Genomic DNA, 7454 nt, shown 5'->3' with positions numbered 1-7454 from the left:
ACGAGACCTTCAGAGGTGGTGGTCCGGATTCCTGTACACACCGGTACCTCTAATACCCAGTAGCACGTCCTCTTGCATTAATGCATGCCTTTATTCGTCGTGTCATACTATCCACAAGTTCATCAAGGCACTGTTGGTATAGATTGTCCCGTTCCTCAACGGCGATTCGGCGTGGATCCCTCAGAGTGGTTGGTAGATCACGTCGTCCATAAAAAGCCCTTTTCAATCTATCCCTTGCATGGTCGATAAGGATTCATGTCTGGAGAACATGCTGGCCACTCTAGTCGAGCGATGTCGTTACCCTGAAGGAAATCATTGGCAAGACGTGCATGACGCGAGTGCGAATTTTCGTCCATGAAGACGAATACCTCGCCAATATGCTGCCGATATGGTTGCACTATCGGTCGAAGGATGCCATTCACGAATAGTACAGCCGTTATGGCGCCTTCCATGGCCACCAGTGGCGTACGTTGGCACCACATAATGCAACCCCAAAACAGCAGGGAACCTACACCTTTCTGCTCTCGCTGGACAGTGTGCCTGAGGCGTTCAGCCTGGCCGGGTTGTCTCCAGACACGTCTCATCGGTTAAGAGAACGTGATGCCAATCATGAGCGGTCCATAGGGCATGTTGTTGAGCCCATCTGCACCGCGCTGCATGGTGTCGTGGTTGCGAAGATGGACCTCGCCATGGCCGTCAGGAGAGAAGTTACGCATCATGCAGCCTATCGCGCACAGTTTGAGTCGTAACACGACGTCCTGTGGCTGCACGAAAAGCATTATTCAACATGGTGGTGTTGCGGTCAGGGTTTGTCCGAGCCATAATCCGTAGGTAGCGGTCATCCACTGCAGCAGCAGCGCTGGGGTGGCCTGAGTGAGGCATGTCATCGACAGCTTCTGTCTCTCTGTACCTCTTCCATGTGCGAACATCGCTTTGGTTCACTCCGAGACGCCTGGACACTTCCCTTGTTGAAAGCCCTTCCTGGCACAAAGTAAGAATGCGGATGCGTTCGAACTTCTCCGCTGTGTTCACAGTCTAGGCATGGTTGAACTGCCGGCCAGAGTGGCCGAGCGGTTCCAGGCGCTACAGTCTGCAGCCGCGCGGCCGCTACGGACGCAGGTTCGAATCCTGACTCGGGCATGGATGTTTGTGATGTCCTTAGGTTAGTTAGGTTTAAGTATTTCTAAGTTCTAGAGGACTGATGACCTCAGAAGTTAAGTCTCATAGCGCTCAGAGCCATTTGAACCATTGGAACCATGGTTGAACTACAGACAATACAAGCCATGTACCTCCTTCCTGGTGTAATGACTGAAACTGAACGGCTGCCGGACCGCTACTTCTAATAGGCGCTGTTTATGCACGTTTGTTTACGTCTTTGGGCGGGTTTAGTGACATCTCTGAACAGTCAAAGGGGCTATGTCTATGATACAATATCCACAGTCAACGTCTGTCTTCAGAAGTTCTGGGAAGCAGGGTGATGCAAAACCTTTTTTGGGGTGTATATTTACGGAGGAATGTAAAACGGGCAAGAAAAGTTTGGGTTCCAAAGAAATATTGAAAGAAGAGTGGCCGTACTGATCCTACATTTTATATTAGAAGATAGACTGAAGAAGGGCATACCAATGTTTATGGCATTTGTAGACTTCGAGAAAGCTTTTCACAATATTGAGTGGTCTACACTCTCTGAAATTTTGAAAATAATACAGATTAAATACAAAGAGCGAAATGTTATCTACAACTTCTACAGAAACCACACTGCAGTTACAAGAATCAAAGTACGCGAAAGGAAAGCAGTAGTTGCAAACGAAGCCAGACAAAGTTATTTAATCTTTACACTCGTAAAAAGGTAAAATAAAGTTCTACCTTCTGGTCTTAGAGGGGGCAGTCAGGCCTGACCGATCGCCAAGTCATCCTATTCCAACGGCGTCACTAGATGCAGCACACCGCCCTGCCGGCCCTTGTAGGATTTCTTTGCGCTGGAACCGCTACTAATCGGTCCTGAGGCTCCTCAGTTGGCCTCACGAGACTGATTGCACCCAGTTCCAGTCCTTCCTCCAAGGAAAATTCTCTGGCAGTATTGGGAATTGAACCCGACTCCTCTGTATGGAAGTCAGTCATGCTGACCACTCAGCTATCGAGGCAGACCGTCTTTATGCTGAGCAAACGGGAAAGGAAACCAAAGAAGAATCTGAAAAAGGAATTAATGTTCCCAGAGAAGAAATAAAATCTCTGCGGTTTGCCGATGACATTGTAATTCAGTCAGAGTTGGAAAACGACTTAGAACACCAGTTCTTGTTAAAAGTTATAAGATGAACTTCAACAAAAGCAAAATTAGGGTTATAGAATGAATTCGAAATCTATCAGTATTTGCGGGTACAATTGGATTAGGAAATTAGACCCTAAAAGTGACCGATAACTTTTGCTATTTGAACAGCAAACACACTTACGACGGCCGAAGGATTTAGGTATACAGGATATGAAATGCAGACGGGCAATAGCTAGAAAGGTGTTTCTGAAAAGCAGAAATTAGCTACCGTCGAATATAAATTTGTTTTAGGAGGTGTTTTCTGAAGGGATGTGTGTGCTTGTATGGAAGTAAAATGTGGACAATATGCAATTCAGACAAGAAAAGATGAGAAGTTTAGAAATGTGGTGCTACAGAAGAATGTTGAAACTTAAATGCGTAGGTTGAGCAACTAATGAGAAGGTTGTGACTCGAATTGGAGAAGAGAGTAATTTGTGGTACGACTTGACTAAACGAAGGGATCGGTTGATAGCACACATCCTGAGACACAAAGAAATCGTCACTTTGACAATGGAAGGAAGTGGGCGTGGAGAAGAAGGAGGGGAATGTAAAAATTGTGGAGGAAGATCAAGATGTGAATGCAGTAAGTAAGTTCAAATGGATATACGAGGGCGTGCTCCGATTTTTTATGTGAAAACTCTAAATCTTTTTAGATAAAACAGACATTGTTGACATTCTACATATTTATTCTTCCTGTCTATATATTTGCAGCCCTCTGCCTGTAGAGGGCTTCGAATTGTAGCATGTCACATAGCGGTGTGTAACGTAATCATAACGGTGCATGGGAAACAGCGTGTTGGGGTCGAGTTTCGAATTCGAATAGCTTCTCCACACGAGGAGCAACCTCACCTTCAGTACGATAATGCTGGACCACACACAAGCGCAGCGACATCTCAATAATCCGGACCCCTGGGTTCTCTGTCATCGATCATCCTACACTACTGGCCATTAAAATTGGTACACCAAGAAGAAATGCAGATGATAAACGGGTATTCATTGGACAAATATATTATACTAGAACTGGCATGTGATTACATTTTCACGCAATTTGAGTACATAGATCCAGAGAAATCAGTACCCAAAATAACGTCCTTGATACGCCTGGGCATTGAGTCAAACAGAGCTTGGATGGCGTGTACAGGTACAGCTGCCCATACAGCTTCAACACGATACCACAGTTCATCAAGAGTACTGACTAACGTATTGTGACGAGCCAGTTGCTCGGCCACCATTGACCAGATGTTTTCAGTTGGTGAGAGATCTGGAGAATGTGCTGGCCAGGGCAGCAGTCGAACATTTTCTGTATCCAGAAAGGCCCGTACAGGACTTGCGGTCGTGCATTATCCTGCTGAAATGTAGGGTTTCCCAAGGATCGAATGAAGGGTAGAGCCACGGGTCGTAAACACATCTGACGATGACGAATACGCGCTTCCAATGTGCGTTCACCACGATGTCGCCAAACACGGGTGCGGCCATCATGATGCTGTAAACAGAACCTGGATTTATCCGAAAAAATGACGCTTTGGCATTCGTGCACCCAGGTTCGTCGTTGAGTACAACATCGCAGGCTCTCCTGTCTGTGATGCAGCGTCAAGGATAACCGCAGCCATGGTCTCCGAACTGATAGTCTATGCTCCTGCAGACGTCGTCGAACTATTCGTGCAGATGGTTGTTGTCTTGCAAACGTCCCCACCTGTTGACTCAGGTATCGAGACGTGGCTGCACGCCCGTTACAGCCATGCGTATAAGATGCCTGTCATCTCGACTGCTAGTGATACGAGGCTGTTGGGATCCAGCACGGCTTTCCGTGTTACCCTCCTGAACCTACCGATTCCATATTCTGCTAATAGTCATTGGATCTCGACCAACGCGAGCAGCAATGTCGCAGTAGGCTACAATCCGACCTTTATCAAAGTCGGAAACGTGATGGTACGCATTTCTCCTCCTTACACGAGGCGTCACAACAACGTTTCACCAGGCAACGCCGGTCAACTGTTGTTTGTGTATGAGAAATCGACTGGCAACTTTTGCTCATGTCAGCACGTTGTAGGTGTCGCCACCGGCGCCATCCTTGTGTGAATGCTCTGAAAAGCTAATACTTTGCATATCACAGCATCTTCTTCCTGTCGGTTAAATTTCGCGTCTGTAGCACGTCATCATCGTGGTGTAGCAATTTTAATGGCCAGTAGTGAACATACAATCCTGACTTGGCCCCATCCGTTCTTCGGCTGTTTCCTAACTTCAAAATGATTCAAATAGTTCTAAGCACTATGGGACTGAACGTCTGACGTCATCAGTCCCATAGACATAGAACTGCCTAAACTTAACTAACCTAAGGACATCACACACATCCATGCCCAAGGCAGGATTCGAACCTGCGACCGTAGCAGCAGCGCTTTCCTTAGCTTAATGAACACCTTAGAGTACTACACTTTGATAGTGATGACGCGGTGCAAATAGAGATGAAGCTGTCGGTACGTTAACAAAGTCAAACATTCTACAGTGACAGACCTCTCGTTGGGAGAAATGTATTTGCTACCAGGATGACAACGTTTGAGAAATACACATGCAAATATGAAGCAAAAAACGTAGAATTTTAATAAGTTTGTCGGAGGCATTACTTTTCTGTATGTCCTCGTATGCTGCAGTAGAGGCCTACACAGGAGTTACTCCTTGTCAAATCGCCTAATTTCGGAACATTTTCCTGTTCGATCATTACGGTTTTATATGAAATTCTGTGTGAACATGCGTCCATCTCCAATGAACATTGGTGTGGTCGAACTTTCGCCGAAGCAATACTGGCTGAGATATACTCGTAGTCACTTGTTTGCATGCGCGACTTTGCGCAGAGCGAGCGTGAATTTGCGGCAACTTTGAGCTGCTATATCTCAGGCAATATTTTGTTGGAAGAAATGAAATTTTGCCGTCTTGCTCAACCTTTTATATTCTCTTAATACCAATTATGAAAAGAATTTTACGAATCATATTCAGTCAGAAAATTTTAGACATAGTCGTCCGGAAAAAAATCGGCGGCCGAAAAAATTTCATAGTTTGGCTGCTTGTATCTCGGGGACTAAACGTATGACAAAACTAAAACGTGGTACGTAGTAGCCTAACAACGCAAGGATCTCAAATACGAAGTTTTATTCATGTAACACTTTCCAATACTTATTAAATGAAGTGCAGAGATGAAAATTTGAAAAAAGATGAACGAATGCGGTATTTCCGACCTGAGTTTGCAAAAAATTGCGTTCTGTGAAACTTAACAAACTGGGCTCATTAGAAAGATCGTAGTTTTGACTGCCAGTAAAGTGTATTAGATTATTCAACGCGGGCTAACAAGGATAGATAATCTGAATCAAAGTTGAAAACCGCGACACGAAAAAGCAACGTAAACTTTGGATTTTTGTATCTCGTAGACTAAACACATGCACAACACTCCGTCTTCAGGCCACAAGTGGCCCAACGGGATCATCCGACCGCCGTGTCATCCTCAGAGGAGAATGCGGATAGGAGGGGCGTGTGGTCAGCACACCGCTCTCCTGGGTCGTTACGACGGTTTTCTGCGACCGGAATCGCTACTGTTCCGTCGAGTAGCTGCGCAATTGGCATCAAGAGCCTGAGAGCACCCCGAAAAATGGCAACAGCGCATGGCGGCCCGGACGGTCACCCAACCAGGTGCCGGCCACGCCCAGCAGTGTTTAACTTCGGTGATCTGACGGGAACCGGTGTATCCACTACAGCAAGGCCGTTGCCAGAGTAAACACGTGCTGAACAAGAAACTTAATGCGCAATAGAAAGACAGCACTTAAACTACATATTCGTCGAAAAAATGACGGTTTTTGTGATAATGTGAAAATAGGGTATATTCAACACTTCACTTACAAATACCGTTTTCTGTTGATGTTTCAAAACCAAACTCATTCGAAACAACGAAATTTAAACACCCAAGAACCGTGGGTTTAATTTCCAACATGGGAACTATGCTACATAAACTGAGGGAAGTAGCCGGAAAAATCTCACTGGAAATAAAGTTCTAACTTCCGTTTCGTATGTCTCGTTGATTAAAAGCATTATAAATATGAAACTTTGAACACAACACCTTAGCAGCATAAAGGTTTCCAATATAAAATATCATTCACGTACTGTTTTACAAGTTTCTACTAAATCAGTTCAAACTTAATTCTGTTTTGTAAAAATACATCACATTCAATTGGCTTTTAAAGAATCTGTTTTCCGTAACTGAGTTCAAACTTATCACAGCTGGAACGAGATTGTTTTCAAGCATTTAGAAAATCACGTTTGATTTTCCATTGTCCGACAACAACAACAGAAAATAACAGACATATGTAGAGAAATGCACCATGGCAACGGGCTGCACTGCAGCAACCTGTTGTCCGTGTTTCAATGCAAGTGGTTCTTATTTTTAAACTGACGTGTATTATCCGTGATAGTCGAGCAAGCAGGCCTAGGTAAGTTGACACGGAATGACTCACGGGATAGACTTTCATGGAGAGCTTCATTAAACCAATCTTTGAGCTGGAGAAACCAATCTTTGCACTGAAGAGCACAACAACAACAACAACAACAACAACGATGACGACAACAACAGCATATACTTTACGTACCTGCGACCTGAGTTTTTTATGTTGAGTGTTAATTTACCTAATAGGGAGGTAAAACAAACGCGGGTTGAATTAGGAGGCCAAGTAAACTTCATCATACATTGTGAGATTTTTCAGTCAGTTTCATTCACCCATTTAGATGTAGTTTCTGCCACATCTCTTCCTGAGAAATCCTGTACCCAACTGCTACAATACGAAGATACTAAAAGCAAAGTACAGAGGCAGATAGTGCATAGAAAGTTCCACCTTCCTGACATGACGTGAGATAGAGTATGCGTGGCATACCCGTAATGAACGAAGACGAAGACATATTGCCATTGCAACATAACAAGCCGGCCGGACTGGCCGTGCGGTTCTAGGCGCTACAGTCTGGAGCCGAGCGACCGCTACGGTCGCAGGTTCGAATCCTGCCTCGGGCATGGATGTGTGTGATGTCCTTAGGTTAGTTCGGTTAAATTAGTTCTAAGTTCTAGGCGACTGATGACCTCAGAAGTTAAGTCGCATAGTGCTCAGAGCCATTTGAA

The 7454-nt window shown here is 44.9% G+C and overlaps 1 pseudogene; it reads right to left on the bottom strand.

Annotated features, from left to right (window-relative positions):
- Positions 1-5943: 5943 nt before the first annotated feature.
- LOC124614382 lies at positions 5944-6061 on the bottom strand (annotated as a pseudogene).
- Between the last annotated feature and the right edge of the window lie 1393 nt (positions 6062-7454).

The sequence above is a fragment of the Schistocerca americana genome, chromosome 4 (assembly GCF_021461395.2).
Source record: "Schistocerca americana isolate TAMUIC-IGC-003095 chromosome 4, iqSchAmer2.1, whole genome shotgun sequence".
NCBI classification, from domain to species: domain Eukaryota; kingdom Metazoa; phylum Arthropoda; class Insecta; order Orthoptera; family Acrididae; genus Schistocerca; species Schistocerca americana.
The sequence above is the reverse complement of the archived record's forward strand: the minus strand, read 5'-3'. Positions and strand labels throughout refer to the sequence as shown.